This window comes from Lissotriton vulgaris, chromosome 2_1, assembly GCF_964263255.1.
Source record: "Lissotriton vulgaris chromosome 2_1, aLisVul1.2, whole genome shotgun sequence".
In the NCBI taxonomy this organism is placed as follows: Eukaryota; Metazoa; Chordata; class Amphibia; order Caudata; family Salamandridae; genus Lissotriton; species Lissotriton vulgaris.
Genome location: NC_141687.1, coordinates 1,522,383,449 through 1,522,399,629, shown reverse-complemented (window position 1 = coordinate 1,522,399,629; position 16,181 = coordinate 1,522,383,449).

Here is a 16,181-nt window from a genome sequence, read left to right as displayed (position 1 = left end):
GTTATTTTGCCCAGACAGAGCAGCCCCTGGGAACAGTGTATGAGCACCAGAACTATTCATAGCTCCAGTATCCACCAACCACCTCTCAGATGTCCCCATCAATTGCCCCTGGACGTAAGGCCCCTGCTGGTCAACTAGTACTGATATATGGACCCTGCTCTGTCCTTGGCTGTCTCATGCATAATTGTTTCCACCATAGCAGTCTTCTCGATAATCCTCATTATAGTACTGCCTTCCTTGAAAATCATCAAAATAGTTTTTCCCTGCCTCATTGCTGGACCTGTCACCACGTCTCATATTTCTTCAATCTGTACCTCCTCTTCCTCTTCCTCTATTGAAACCACCCCGTCCGTATAATAATGGACACTGGGCTCGCCAGTGTCCCTCCTGTCTGCAATTTGAGCACTGATCATACCTTACAGGGGGTCCCTGACCTCCACCACCTCCCATCACTGCGCCCCTGGGGAAAGGGCCCCTTCCTGCTTTTCTACCATTTTGCCCTCTGCTGACTTGCTGCAATAGCACCCGGGTTTTCAACTCCTTAACCTTTTTATCCGACTTATCCTTACTCTCATTTTCTCGATGCTCATAATACTGAGCCATGCTAAGGATAACTGAGGGGGTCGAAGTGGTCCAAGTACTTTCGGCAGCCTGTAAACGTGTTTTTATTTGCGGTAACAAATTAGTGACAAATTTATTTACAAATAGCAGTAGGCCACCTTCCGTGGATAAATCCTGTCCACTGAAGTCAATAAATACTTTCTCAAACCGAGTAAAGAAGTCAGATACATTTTCTTCCTTCTTTTGGATCCAGGCTGTTAGCTTATCCCATTCCACCTTTCGTGGGGGAATAAGGGTTTGCATATATGTAATAATTTGAGCGGATATAGCTAAAATCTCTTCTTTAGGCTTATTGCCGGGCTTCCGATCTTTGTCACATACCTTAATTTGGTCCCAGGTCCCTCCAAGTTCGGCGGCATGATCTGAATCATGCACTTGTCTCCATATATCTACTGGGACCAAAAGACCGAAAAATAACTCGATATCAGCTAAAGTCATTACGGCCGAATTTGCGGCTTCAGTTAATTCTTTGTAATAAGCAGTAGGATTCTTTCGAGGGTCAGGAAGCTGAGGAAGCTGAGACTTTAAAGTAAGGACTTCACTCCGCTTCCAAGGGTTATAAACCCATTGGTCTTGAAAATGTGCCTCTACACGTGCTCTAACGACTTGGCCGACTCCGTCCAAAACTTCGGGAACCTCAGGATGGAAAAGAGAATGCACTTCTCTCATGGGGTACTGTGTCCCTACATCTGGGCATCTCCTATTCATTCGGTCTCGATAATTTATCAAAGTTTCGACATTCTGAAACACCTCTTTGACCTGTAATTCTAATTTAAAAGCTCGATCCTTGATGTCACACAATATCTGAGGGGCCAGCCCTTCTTGAAAACATTGTTCCCATAAAGAAATCAGACTTATTGCCATGTGTTCTAATGCTAGTTGTTGCGTAACTGGTTCAAAATCTTTCATAGTACTCCAGATGTCTTCTAGAGTATAAATTGATTCCGCATCCATTGGGACGCCTGAACCACTACAGCCCGTCTTTCTTCATCCCCTAAGGATGATCGAGTAAAAACTCGTCGACTTTCCATCCCTCTCATAGGGCGTCGTGGCGTATCATCTGAAGAGGCAGCGGTCATCCCTTTAGGGGTAACCGTCATTCCTCTAGCCTGGGGTGTTAAAGGAGGAGGCAGCCACCGTCCCAGGTAACAAAGTAATTAGATCGGAGGTAGTGGGACAGAGGGTAGGACGGGCAGACAGCTGAGCAGGAGGGTGCGCAGCTACTGGAGCAGTAGCAACCGCTGCTCCTGTCCCCCCTGTCCGGTCCACTGGGACCGCTGGGTACAAACCTTGGGGTGCATACGGTGGCGGAGGGCGAGTCTCTAATAGTTGTTCTATTTCATCTTCTGCTTCGGTTCGAGTCACATAACTTTTATCAGTCTGCAATCTAAACTGTCTATCTAATTGCTCGATATTCTCCTCTACTTTTTCTTTCTCATACGCCACTGCCTTTTGGGTTAGTCTGTCTTGCTTTAATTTTATTTATTTTATTTTATTTTTAGAGTTTTCTATAGCGCGAACTTGAACCGATTAGGTTATCAGAGCGCTTTACATAGCACCAGTTCTGTTACATGTTATCACAGCACTTTACATAGAATCAGTTACGTTACACATTTCAGGAACTTGAACCGATTAGGTTATCAAAGCGCTCTACATAGCACCAGTTCCGTTACATGTTATCAAACACTTTACATAGAATCAGTTACGTTACACATTTCAGGAACACATTTCTTTTTGTTCTAGTGAATAGGGTTATCTCTTCACACGGGGGAAGGGATACACCTGGCTATATTCCAACAGTCACAAAGGCGACTAGTCGTTAAAGCTATAACTCTAAACAAAGGGAGGGGATACACATGGAAACAATCTAAAAATCACATAGGATACTAGTCATTAGAGTTATCTTCTATCTACACAGTAGGGATATGACTGGAAACACTCTAAGGGTCACATAGGGGTGGTAGAGAGTACAAAGGTCCACTGCAAACACTAGTGATAAGAGTCAACTACATACACATAGGAAGGGATATGACTGGTTAAACTCTAAGAGACGCATAGGGGTGGTATATTGTGTAAGGACGTCAGCGAATACCAAAGCTTAGCATTATTGCAATCGGTCAAAGATGCAGTCACAGCATAGAGGAAGGGTGGGAGGGATGCAAGGTATGGAGGGAAGGGCTAGAGTCCAACGAAAACTGTCCGAAAACAGCAGCATTCACAGCATAGAGGAAGGGTGGGTGGGATGCAAGGTATGGAGGGAAGGGCTAGTCCAACGAAAAACTGTCCGAAAACAGCAGCAAAGTGTCATTCAGGATCCTCGTATACCCCGTCGCTTTGCCTCTTTTAACCATAAGGTTAAGGAGTCAAACATAGTCTGACGGCTCTTTCTCAAAAAAAAAATTTCCTTTCATCAAAAGACCCTGTTAAGGGTCACTGTAATTCTGCATTATCTTTTGTATATTTGTTCCACAGTGTATTAAACAAAATGGGAGAAATACCATGTGTAACATACATGTCAAAACTAGGACTGCCTTCTGGAGGAGTGGGCTGTCTTTCTTCCAGCCGCCCACTTTTCCGACGGCAGCACCCAAAACATAATTTACTAAAACAAGATATTTTTATGTATTCAACAGATCATATCATTCCAACTGCAGTTACACTCATAGACGCGTCTAATCACCACACACTTTTTTCACTTTTTTCACTTTTTCAACCCACAACAAGGCAATGTACATACCATATTTAAAGTGCATAAATTTTGATTGATAACAAGTACTCCAGTCATGACTTTACAATTCCATATGACATGTCTCATATGCGAACAGAGCCCGTCGACTCCTGTTCAGGGGATCGATCACCCTGGATTCCAGACCACCAAAAGAATTCACAAAAGAGACAGTCCAGAGACTGCCCTGGGATCATCAGACAGGCGCACCACTGACCCTCTTACAGACTATCCCCCAGTCCTGTGCTAGATGGGCCAGGCGTTATGGGTGCCACCCCAGACCCTGCGCTTACCCAGTTGCTCCTGGGGCTTTTCCAAAGGGGATCCGGCCGAGTGAGCACCCACCGTGCAATACTAAGGCGTCCGACGTTATTCCAACTAATCACCAAACAAGTCCATGGAGCATCTGCCCGTGCAGTCACACCTCTGCCACGTCAGACCCACAGATTCCCTTGTGGTTCACTAACCACTACTCCATACGCAGTTAACTGTTCTTCCGAGCCACTTCTCAAAAAGTGCTCATTCCATAAGATACAATTCACTCACTTGGTGCACTCAGGTCTGATTGAGCATTCTCCACCGCCAACTTCTTTTATAGACCAACACGGTCAGCTGTTCCCGGGTTAAGCCCGAAAGACTGCGGCGAAGGGTTTTTTTAGCAGCTGGGAAGGTCACTGGGTCAAAGAGTGGAATTTTCCTTTTCTACCACAAACTGGTTTCTCACTAGGATCCTTTTTCAGTCCACCCCTTCAACCAGAACACCTCCCCGTCCCTCTTCCCCTGTTACAGGGCGGAGTCGCCAACTGAAGTACCAAAAAAAATATATCATAGAGCTATACTTACCAATAGCCCATATACCTTATTTACCATACATAAATCAGTCGGCAATGGAAAAGGTTCAATCGTTTATTTTGCAAGGCACCCTATATAGGGGAACCTCCCTCTCGCCACAGCTATCAAAGGTGTCCAGAGGAGACTGCTGGCTCACATTCAAAACAGTGCATATATACTTTCGGCACACCCCATTGAAACTCCGTACATGGAAAAGTACCAGTAACTGAGAAACCAACAGGAAGACCCATATAAGGCACAATAGATTGATTCGAAACTTAGCTCAAGCTATTCCGGGGGTAGGTCAGTAAAGGTGCCTCCCTTTGGTTCTGGTGCATGGAGTACAGGCATGGCGCCTGCAAGAATGTGCTCATCCTGGAAGAAAGACAGATATGACCTTGGGTTTCTTAAGTTAAAATCAATCCTCTGTTCATAGCCCAGGCCAACCTTTCAGACTCTCTGCTCAACAGTATGTCACATGTTTTCCTTACTAACGAAATGGGCCCAGGGAAACAAAACCAGGAGGCCACTTGCTCGGTTCAGGCCTAAATTTTTGGTTATACACGAGTCGAGGGTATTTACAAGAGGTTTCTATAAGGGTAGGAAATATATATTGGATACATTATGACAACATTACAAAGTATCGATCTTATATTTCTTCAACCATTAGTTGATATTGCAGCTTTGGATTCTGAGTGAAATAAGGGAATTAAGTACGTGAGTTTTGGTCCAAAACCGAACCATTTGAGAGCTTGGAACATAAATGGGCAATAAACCCTATCAAAGGTTTTTTCTGCGTCTAACGCGATTGCTGCCAGAGAATTGGAATAATGTGATGATTTGGATATGATGTCGAAAAATAAACGTGTGTTGTCTGTAATGTTGTGACCTTTGACAAAACCTGATTGTTCCTTGCTAAGTAACAGGGGAAGATGCCGTTCTAGTCTAAGAGTTAAAGCTTCGGAAAAGATTTTATAATCCACGTTGACTAAGGAGGATGGTCTTTAGTTTTGATAAAAGCGTAGGTCTTTATCAGTTTTTGGCATTAGACAGATCAAAGCTTCAGAAAAAGAGGCAATCGACTTGCGGGAAGTGATAAAGGATGAAATAAGAGTGTGCACATGTGGTAGTAGTAAATGAGCATAGTGTAAATAAAATTCCACCTTAAATCCATCAGGACCAGGTGCTTTGTCTTTTTTAAGGGTTTTTAAAGCATTCAATAATTCTGTTTGTGTAAGGTCAGATTCCAGTGATGTTAGATCCAATTGGGGATTAATGTGTTTTGAACTGTGGAAAAGTAATGGGAGAGGTCTGTATCTGAAGGTGTGTTTTCTGGTGTGTAAAGAGTCTTATAGAAGTGTACAAATTCTTTAAGAATGTCAGGGTCTTTGAGTTATGGTATTTTATTATCATCTATAATGAAATCAATATCAAGTTTTTGTTGTTACTTTTTCAAATAATTGGCTAGAAGTTTGCCTGATTTATTTTGGCCTCCATAATACTTCACTGAGGATTTTAGTTAATATAAGGAGGCCTGCTTAATAGTTGATTCATTAAAGGCTATCTTTGCATTAATGAGGTCTTTAAGAGATTCTTTTGATTTGGAGGTATGAAAAGAGTGTTCAACCTTTTTAATTTTATCAAGAACTGTATTGTGTGTTATGCGGAAAGCTTTGCATTTGTTTGACACAAATCCAATAATGAAGTCTCATGTAGTGGCTTTAACGCGTCCCATACTGTGCGGAAGGAGACATCTTTCATTAGATAATAGAGAAAAACTCTTCATAAAATTAGACAAAAGACGAGTTAAACTTGGGGCGAGAACTAAAGAGTTATTGAAATACCATTGTTTTGGTGATGTGGATCGGATCAAAAGGTCTAGTTGAACCGAAACGGAGGCGTGATCAAAAATAAGAATAGGGCCTATATCAGCTGAACGCAAGGATTGAGAAACGTTTTGTGAAATAAAAATGTGGCTGATTCGGGATTGTGTTTGGTGTGGATGGGAAAACACAGTATTCTTTCGTGGATGGGATACAAAGGCGCCATGAGTCTAATAACTTCCTTTGTTTAATAGTTTGTATGAAAGTTTTGTGCGCTGCATTTGAGTTAAAATGGGAGTGAGAATTTCTGTCGATAAACGGATCTATCACTTAATTGCATGATGCTATCTGACGGGTATTTGAGAAGCAATTGAGAGATGCGTGAACCGAAACTGACATCCCCATTAGTAGGGGCATAAATGTTAAGCAAGGATAATGAGGTCTTTCCTAACAAGAGATTTGTGAAAACCCATCCAACTTCAGTGTCAGATTCTTGAGAAAGAAGCTGGGCTTTCAGTGCTTCGTGACAGAGAGTTATAACCCTGTTTCTATTACCATCTCCTGGTGAAAAGAAAACCTCACCAACCTAATTTCTTTTGAGTTTTAGTGACTCGCTTTCAGTGAAGTGACTTTCTTGTAATGATGCAATATTAGCATCTAACTTTGATAAATGGGATAAGACTCTCTGTCTTTTAATGGGGGAATTCAAGCCTCCGACATTCCATGAGATTATTTTTAAGACCATGTATCAATTAGAAGTAATAAAGACATAAGTGAACCAATAAAACTTTGTACATTGTGAACAATATTTTTTCCCAAAAATTCAGCAACATAAAGAATATAAAGCATTGGAAGGAAAGTTATATTAAGTATGAAGACATTGAATGTAAAATCAATTGAAGAAAAAAGGATGAATAGAATATATAAAGAGAAAGGGATAGAAAGCAAAATTCAGGAGAGATTGATACATATGAGGTACATGGATGAGAGAAGAGCACACATATAAATGTGATACGGAAGGATAAAAGGAAGGAAGAAAGCATTGTGCAGAATAAGGTCTGGGAAAAGAAAGATAAAGAGATAAAAATGATGTGATTATAGTAAGAAGAAATAGGACTGGGATGGAAAAGAGATGATGTATTGTCATATGGTTACTACGTTTCTATATATTGTGTTAAGTTAGCATGTGCTTATTAAATGTTTAAACGCCATATTTTCTTTCTGCTTCGGTTTTGCACACGACACCTAATTGTTATTGCAGCTTTTAACCTAGACGAAAGATGTGTTTATTTGAGAATAATATGTTATTGCACTGATATCAGTCGTGCTTGGTACACTTGGTACAACTGTCTGCACACTGAGAAATGCACACTCTCAGAATAACCTAACACAAGGTTGCTGTAGGCCTGATCCTCGCACCACGTTAGTCATAACACCAATAATGTTTGTGCCAAATTATGGCTCTACGTAGGTTTAAGATACAGTTACAGGGAATGAATCAACACACTTGATGCTGAGCATGCTGAGAGCTAGTAGCTGTTGATGTGATCTCCTACTACTGAGAATTAGAGGTATGGGTCCGCCCTGCTAAGAACCCAGACGAGACCTTCTTAGATATAATATAATATGCTAATTAGGGTGCGCGAAATATAGGTGATACAGAATTCTATAGATTTTGCATCATAACATGTTATCACCTTTTGCTTACTATGGATTAGTGACTATGCTGCTGACTCTGATTTTTATAATATGTATGTTGATATTATACAAGATACTGCGTTTGAGAATGCTGCATTGAAAAATAAACATTTCAAACTTGCACGTGTTTTCATTGCCTCCCAGTTTCGGTTTGGAATGATAATATAACGAAAGAGTGTTCATGTGTTCCACGATACTTGAGGTATTCTAAGTTCATGTTCTGGATTGTCTAAGTCATTGGGAAGTATTTATTACCAATGCGACACTGTAGCTAGCTAGGTAAGGGGATTTCTGAAACAAAGGTGAGTTGTGGGTCACCCTAACTCACCCAGGTTCTAGGTCTCTGTGCACAGTTCTGTGAGAGAACGGAAACCCTGCGACATGGCGCCCATACGTTGATTGGCCTTATTTCATGACACTCGAGTAGTATATCATTCAAACCTTAACGCCTACATTCCCGTTTCCGGAAAACGGCAGTGTCGGAAAAACCTACCTATTTTTGAAATAGGTCTTTTTCAAGCTTGATTCTATCTAAAACGGTTTCTTTGAATTACTACCCAGTTGTGCTACAAAGTAATATTTTTATATTCTCTTTCCTGTGCTGACATGGCTCAGCCAGTGGACATCCCGCAGCATAGTCGCATTGCGGTGCGTGACCATTTGCGGATGTATGATGTTCCTGTAGAGGGCTTGGCTGTGATTCTGGTGGTAAGTGCGGAACATGCTTACCCGTACGAATTGTTTTATTCGTGGGTGACATTTCCGCCGGTGGACGCTAATTCTGGTGTGTTCCACTCATACACTGCTTCAGATGTACCGGCTGCGTACGCGCCGTACAGAGCACTGGAAGTACCTATTGACGCTTGGCAGCATGGAGTTTGGTTTGGTGGCGCCCTACCGCACGTTTTAACCGCTCCGAGGTTAGGTCCATTGTCCATTCCGGGCACTCCGTGGCCCGCTTTGGCTGGGTTTACTCCTCATCCCCGACATGCCACTTGTAACGTGGCAGATCTGCGGCGGCTTCATGAAGTCGCTGTGGAAGTGATTAGAGCACTTGTTCATTACACTAGCCGTAATGTTCAGGACGCGGCCCCTAGAGGCGCACAGCTTCGTGCAGAACATGCTGGTCTGAAAATCAATCTGGTCATGGTTAATTCCGTGATGGGTAAGAAGCCCCAAGAAAAGGATGATTTTCCTTTCTGGCTTGCTGAGAAATTCGGCCAGCTGGAAGCTGTGTTTCCCAATACGAGTCCAGGTGATAAACACCGGATTCTTACACTTAGTTTGCCGAAAGATCTGGCTCCTGACCTTGCTGACTGTGAGACCTGGGGAAAAACTTTTGCGGCGGTCTATTCGAGGTGCTATGGCTCCCCGTCTGTGACCAATCTAGGTGGGGTCCTTAAACATGTTCAAGACGAACACGGACCAGAGGCGGCTGTTGAATTGGGCATGCGCCTGTGTGGCTCCTTTGAAGTAGTTTGCGGTCTAATCCTTGCGAATGTCAAGGGAGATGCAGTGAACTTTCAGGTGGCTAATGCGTTGGCGTTGGTTCAAGAGCCCGACCGGCCCCGACAGTTGGCAAAGATCATTGTGACTGCTTACAAAATGGTTGGCCGCAATGCGAAAGGGGTTAAAGTTTCTCCGGATAAGGAGAAGAAACAGCCCCAGAGTCAGACATCGGAAACTAGTGGTCAACAAAAGTCCAAAAAGCAAAATTGGCCTAAAAAACAGAATCAGGGTAAGCAACAACAACAACAAACACAGGTTTCTGCTCCTGCGTCTCCGTTGCCTGCGCAGTCGGATCGAGTTTATGATTTTCGCGACCGCGCGATGATTAAATCGCCTGAAAGGTTTCAGGCTTCTGACCAACGCTCTCCTCGTTCCTTTCAGGACTCATCGGCTCCGTCAACCGGTGGTGGAGGGGGCGGCAGGGGCCGGGGTGGCCAGCAAGGACGTGGTCAGTCCCGCCCGCGAAACGGTGGGGAGCAGCAGGAGGGCTCTACGCCCAAGAGACCACAGTTTGCCACGAAGAAAGTCGCTGCCCTGACCGCGCATCGTTATGCCCCAGATAGTGAGAACGCGGCTTCGGAATCTGACGTGGGCTCTGACCTTGCTGGACAGCGCAGCCGAGATTACCATAGTGAGAGAGGCCCTCCGTCCACTGTTGAAGGTGACAGCCACTGATTCTTATGTTGTGATTGAAACTGCTGATACGCATGTTGCTCCCCCTGAACGACTTTTTGAAATTGTCCTGTTAATTGAAGGTGACATGCAGCGAACTGTAAAAGGGGTATTTTGGGAAAATCTTTCGTCTACGTATGACATTTTGCTTTCGGAGGCTGACTGGCCCCCACCTTTTGTTCTCGCAGCTCCGCGAGGGGAGGAGGTAATCCTACCCAGCTTCGCGCACACTGTGCCGAGGGTGGAGGCGCTGCATTTTGCAGAAGAGTGGGCTCTGGCGCTAGCGCCGGCTGTGTACCGCAATCAATGTGGCTGGGATAAATTGTCGCCAAGCCACGAGATTCCTTTGCGGTCACAGCCACAGCCTCAACCTCAATATCCCATACGGCATGAAGCGAAAGCTTCAGTCGCAGCTATCCTTGAACAATTGGAATATCAAGGTGTAATTGAAACGTGTGTGTCACCGATGAATAACCCCCTTTTTACTGTAAACAAGCCGGACGGCTCATATTGTTTGGTTTTGGATTATAGGCATTTGAACTCGCATTGCCGTAACTGTGCAGTACAGAATACGCATGGCTCTGCGTTAGTGAATAGTCTTGAGCGTAAACGGTTCAAAACCACGCTTGACATTTCCAATGGTTTTTATGCCCATAGATTAGATGGTCTAAGTTCCCAATGGACCAGTTTTACATGCGCCGGTGTGCAAAAAATGTTTAAACGACTCCCAATGGGCTACAAGAATAGTCCTGGAGTGTTTTCCGCACGCATTGTCTCTCTGCTGGAGAGCTTCGACCCAGTTGCTTGTTCGTATGTGGATGACATTTATCTCACAGACGACGATCTTTGGGAGCATCTGTGTCGAGTAAATAGCATAATTTGTAACTTTGCTGACGTAGGTTACAAGTTTAACTTTGCAAAGTCGCACATTGCAGAGTACACAGTGTTGTTTCTAGGTTACGAGCTTAACAACGAAGGGAAGGGTTTAGCACCCCATTTTCTGGAGAAATGCGCACAATTGTGCTCTCCGACAACACTGAAAAAATTGCAATCTCTTTTGGGCTTTCTAAATTTCGGGAGGACATACATTCCGGAATATGCCCAGCGTATCAAGCCTTTGTATGCTTTGATACAACCATCTTTTTCCAAATCATGCTGGCTGCCTGAGCATTCAGCCATTCTGCAGTCTTTGCAGACTGATTTGCTCGCTTCTGATTACTTACAGACTCGTGATAACCAAACCAACCTGGTGATAAGAATAATCCCTGGGGCGGTGGGTTTCACGTACCTGACTTTTAATGAAGGAGACACAGTACCTATTGCTTACAAGTCACACTTGTATACTTCGGCTGAATTGCGGTTTTCCACTGTGGAGAAAGTTTTAACGGCTGTACAGATGGCAATTCTTAAGGAACGTGCCCTGTCACAAGGAAAGCGCATGTTGGTTGTTACCCCGTGTCCTGCCTTAGAGGCGGTTACGAAAGCCAGTGTACCTAATTCCAAAGCTTTGCACCCTCGGTGGATTCAATGGGCTGCGTCCTTGACGTCCCAGGATGTCACGTTTATTTTTGACGCCACTTTACGGTCGCAGGAGTATCTACAGTATGAATTTGTTCATCCTGCTCCTCTAGCAATGCGGCCGTTGGAGGATTTCCATTGCATCTTTTACACTGATGGTTCGGCGCAGGTTGCGCATGGCTCTAAACACGCCTACGTTTCCGCTTGCGCCATTGTGGTCGGTGCCATTGTGAACGATGAGTTCAAGTCCAGTGTCGTGCACACGCAGACGCTTGGGGACTGTACCGCACAATTGGCAGAGCTTCGTGCTCTGATGCTTGCATTAGAATACGCAGATCCTAGTGTGACGACGTTAATTGTAAGTGACTCTTACTACTGTGTCCAGTCTTACAATGAAAACTTGTTCTTTTGGATTCAGAATGATTTTCGTGACTCCAAAGGTAGCACAATAAAACATAAAACAATCTGGGTCCGAGTGGCGGAACTTAAAGAAAAGTTGCCACTCGTCTTTGTGATTCATACTCTCGGTCATCAGCGCGTGGGGGTCCACGCTGTTGGCAACTCGCTTGCTGATGAAGCAGCGAAGTCAGCGGTATCGAAATACTTGGTTGCAGCAGTTACGAGGTCCAAATGTAAAATAGATGATGACATCTTGGCAGCAGTTGCTGCAACACAGAAGGGAAGTAAATATCCTGCGGGATTCCCTTCTAAATACACATACCACTTAAGTCCCGATAAGGTTCCTTATGTGAAAATCCCTGAAGTTGGCGAACGTCTAGTTCCCAACTCGGATCGCAGGTCTGCTTTGATTACAGCGGCTCATGAAGGCGTGGCGTCTGCGCATGCGGGCGTCTCGGCCACTGTAACTCAGCTACAACAGAGATTCTGGTGGCGGGGACTGTACAAACAGACGCGTGAATATGTTCTTCAATGTGACATTTGCCAGCAGATTAAGCCTTCCATTGTGGCGCGTCCGCCTCAGACACAGTTGTACATCTCGAATAAACCACTTGGATGTGTTTATTTGGATCACTGCGGTCCATTTTCTTCTGATACTGCATATAAGTACATCTTAGTAGCAGTTGATTCATGCACACGCTTTGTGTGGGTATGGCCGCATCGGAGCGCTGATTCACGTACTGTCATTAAGGATTTGTGAGTCTTTGTGGGAATTTTTGCCTGTGGTACCTTCCATTCGGATCAGGGTCCGGCATTTGCCTCTAAGGCGTATAAGGATGCTATGGTTTCGATGGGGGTCCAAGTCAAATTTTCGAGTCCCTACAGACCTGAGGGTAATAGTGTAGTTGAACGAATGAACGGCGACTTAAAGCAATCTTTGACAGCTCGAGTTATAGGCACTGGTAGAAACTGGTTAGCCCACCTTATAGGCGTGCAGCGTGCGCTTAATAATCTCCCTAGAAGGTCTCTGGGTGGGCGGACCCCATACGAAATGCTCTTTGGTATCAAGATATATGTACCTGACCTCGATGGGCTAGACAGCAAGGCCCAGGCCACGTCCTTTGACGTAGATGAACATTGCAATGTTTTACAGAATCTACAAAAGACCAGAGACAGTCTTGCAAAGGAACATTTGCCCTCCACATCGGATGATGCGCTGCAGATCCCGGTAGTTGGCTGGCTACCCCAAGTTGGAGAACTGGTTCGAGAGAAGATCGATAACAAGAAAGAGTTTGGTCCCTCATATCGAGCACCGGTTCGAGTTCTTGGAGTGAAGGGCACAAGAACAGTCATTTTACCACCACTTCCAGGTCGTAAGGAAAGCAGATTTATTTCTATTGACAATGTCAAGACACACAGGGTGGCCGATTCTTCATAGCATGACACCGGCTGTATCCTGTCCTTCCATGGTGAGGCACTCTGTGCTGGCTATTACATCCGGTGCAGAACAGGAGGTGTCCCTCGAGATGCCTGCCATATCCAGTCCTTTATTAAATACTATTCCTGATACTAACATTGATGAGCTAAACTACACTTATCCTGCTGATTTATCGATGCCTGATATACAGACCCGTTTGGCAGGCCAGTCCAGATTCTCTTTTGACTCTGTTTCGGAAACTTCAAAGAAACCCACAAACATTGCCAGATATGCCACATTGTTCAAAAAACATTTTTTAATTCCACCTTGGACATACATTTGGTTGATCCTATTTTCATTTTATCTTTTTATGTCAATTGGTTTTGTGTTTTATTTTTTCCGCCTGATTGATGGTCACTACGTTAAAGAAAGAACAGGAATTCGGTACCTTAATGGAACATTGGCCCCTCTTTCCTCTTCACATTCAGCGCACAGACTGAAATGAAACTTAAATACAGTTAACATTACTGCTTGGCCTGTCCTTGATGGGATTGTGTGGGATGCGGTTAGGTTTCAGATACATGGGCCTACTGAAGTGATTAATGTTCCAAATGTGCTTAAAGTAAACATGGGAGATGTAATTAAACAAGATATACGCTCTGATGATTGGGATATTCAGGCCGTAGAGGCATTATTCTCTGATTTAAAGTATTATGCTGCCTTCAATGCTGAGGATCTGTACACAGATTCTATTAATTATGGTGATTTGTTTTGTTTTCAACACTATGGTAATCATTTTTTACATAAGACAAATTCCAAGAGGGTTGCTGTTAATTATACACAATGGGAAAATTGCCCTACTCCATTTGGGGGTAGTTCGAATAAATTTCTGAAAAAATACACCTATTTTACAGACTTTAATCAATCTAATCCTGAGTCATTTTATTTTAAAATGACACAAAAATCCATGTCCAAAGTTAGACTTACCGATACAAAATTGCTGTATTCGAAGTCCTTTCTAGACAGGTTGGCTGTAGATGGCTACGAGTTTTGGAAAGGAACAATTGACCTTAAATCGATTTGGGGTACCAAAGATTGGCAGGTACAAGGCACTGAGGCTTTGCACCGTGCATGTCTCATCCCGAATCACATGTTGTTTTTAAATTCATCCATTTTGCAAACAACATGCTTTGGATTGGCTACTTCTAAAAAATTGAATACACCGACCGTCCCAGATTTAGAGGAATATACAGGTTGGGGTAATTTTACTGATTTGTAGCAAACTCTTATACACAATTCGTCCTTTAACATATCCAGTTTGGATCCAAAGGGTTGGCTAATGTGGCATAGGAGTGCTGATTCTTGCCAACGCCGTTTTCTGGGTTTGGCTAAGGGGTTCACAAAAGTCAGACTCGATCCCCGTTTTGAAGAAGACTACACTGTCACTACTTATTCTGTGGGGAAGCTGTGTCAGAATTGGTTACAACATTCCACTTTAGCTGCAGTTAAAATACATCTGTCTCTATTAAATGATAATGTGGATTTGAATGATTTTATAAAAGGCCCAGCTAAAGGTAGATCTAAACGATGGCTGTATGCGATTTACAATGAAATTTGGAAAGTTACCCAGGTTGAGGCTGCTAAACGCCTGCGAGCTATTGATCAAGCAAATTTAGAGAAGGGACTTGCAGTTGTTGATAACAGCATTAACACGCTTTCTTCCCGAATTTACACGTTAAACAATATTGTGTCTTCTGTTGTTGACATTGTACATGATGAAGTGTCCGTGTTATATCATGGTCAAAATCAATTGCGTTCTGTGATGCAATTTGCGTGGACACTACAGACTCTTAAAACTGGTCGAGTGCCATGGACTTTTATGAACGTCTCATCATTATTTGCCTCGTTTAATCTGACTGAAAAACAGCGTATGCTGTCAATGAGAGATGCAACATTTTCTATGTTACATATTGAAAAATTAGAATCCTTGCCATTTTCTGTGGCTGAAGTGACTGCTGCGACGTGGCTTATTCATGATGTTATAACATTACCTTTTGCTTTGTATAAATTTACAAATTGTATGAAATATATAGCCATTGGGCGATATGAACCATTAGGCAGTGCTTTCCTCCATGAGACATGGTCTTTACCATACACTTACAGATGCCTTAAGGAGGGAAATGAAGTGAATCTGAATGGTGAAGAATGCACACAGTCGCCTGACCGCTCACTAATATGCAGACACATCCAGTTGCATGGTTCTTGTAATCAGGACAAACCTAATTTGGCCGGTGTTTTGAAAGGGACACCAGTTCCTGCAATTGTTCCCACGTTCACGTTGTTGTCCAACGGTAGTTATTTACTTTTGAATAACGAGTTTTGTTGTGGGTTAGAGGCTGGTATCGCTTATGTGGTTACCGTGTCAGAAAGAGTCGTTTGCTGCAAGAATGTCTTGTATCCACCCACGCATGGGAATTCAGAAGTTTTAATTTGGCCAAGAATACCAACCTTGAAAGCTGAGTTCAATGGTTTAGGCCGTATAAGAGCCCTTTTGTCTCAAAAACAGGTGGCCCTGAGCTCTGCCGGTGAAACTTATGTCCTTCACATAGCAAACACACGCACAGAAGTACAGGCACTTTTAAGTACTGATTTGCCGTTTCATTTTTGTGAGCTGGTTCATCAGATCTTCAATGCCTCCTCCACAACAAGCCTGGCTCATTTTTTTAAAATGGTTAGCAGTGGTCTCGTGACTACATTTGAAAAAGTATTTGGTATAATCCCTGCGTTCTTTCATTCTATATTCGCTAGTCTGTTTGGCGGATTTCCTGTTTTGCTGGCTTTGGCGGCAGGCGTTCTGGTGATATTTTATTTTATAAAACATGGATGCCCATCCTGCGCAAGGAAACGCACAGCAACTACTGATGCAGTTTCGCAACCGGATGCTTGATTATTATGGATCCCTGCCGCT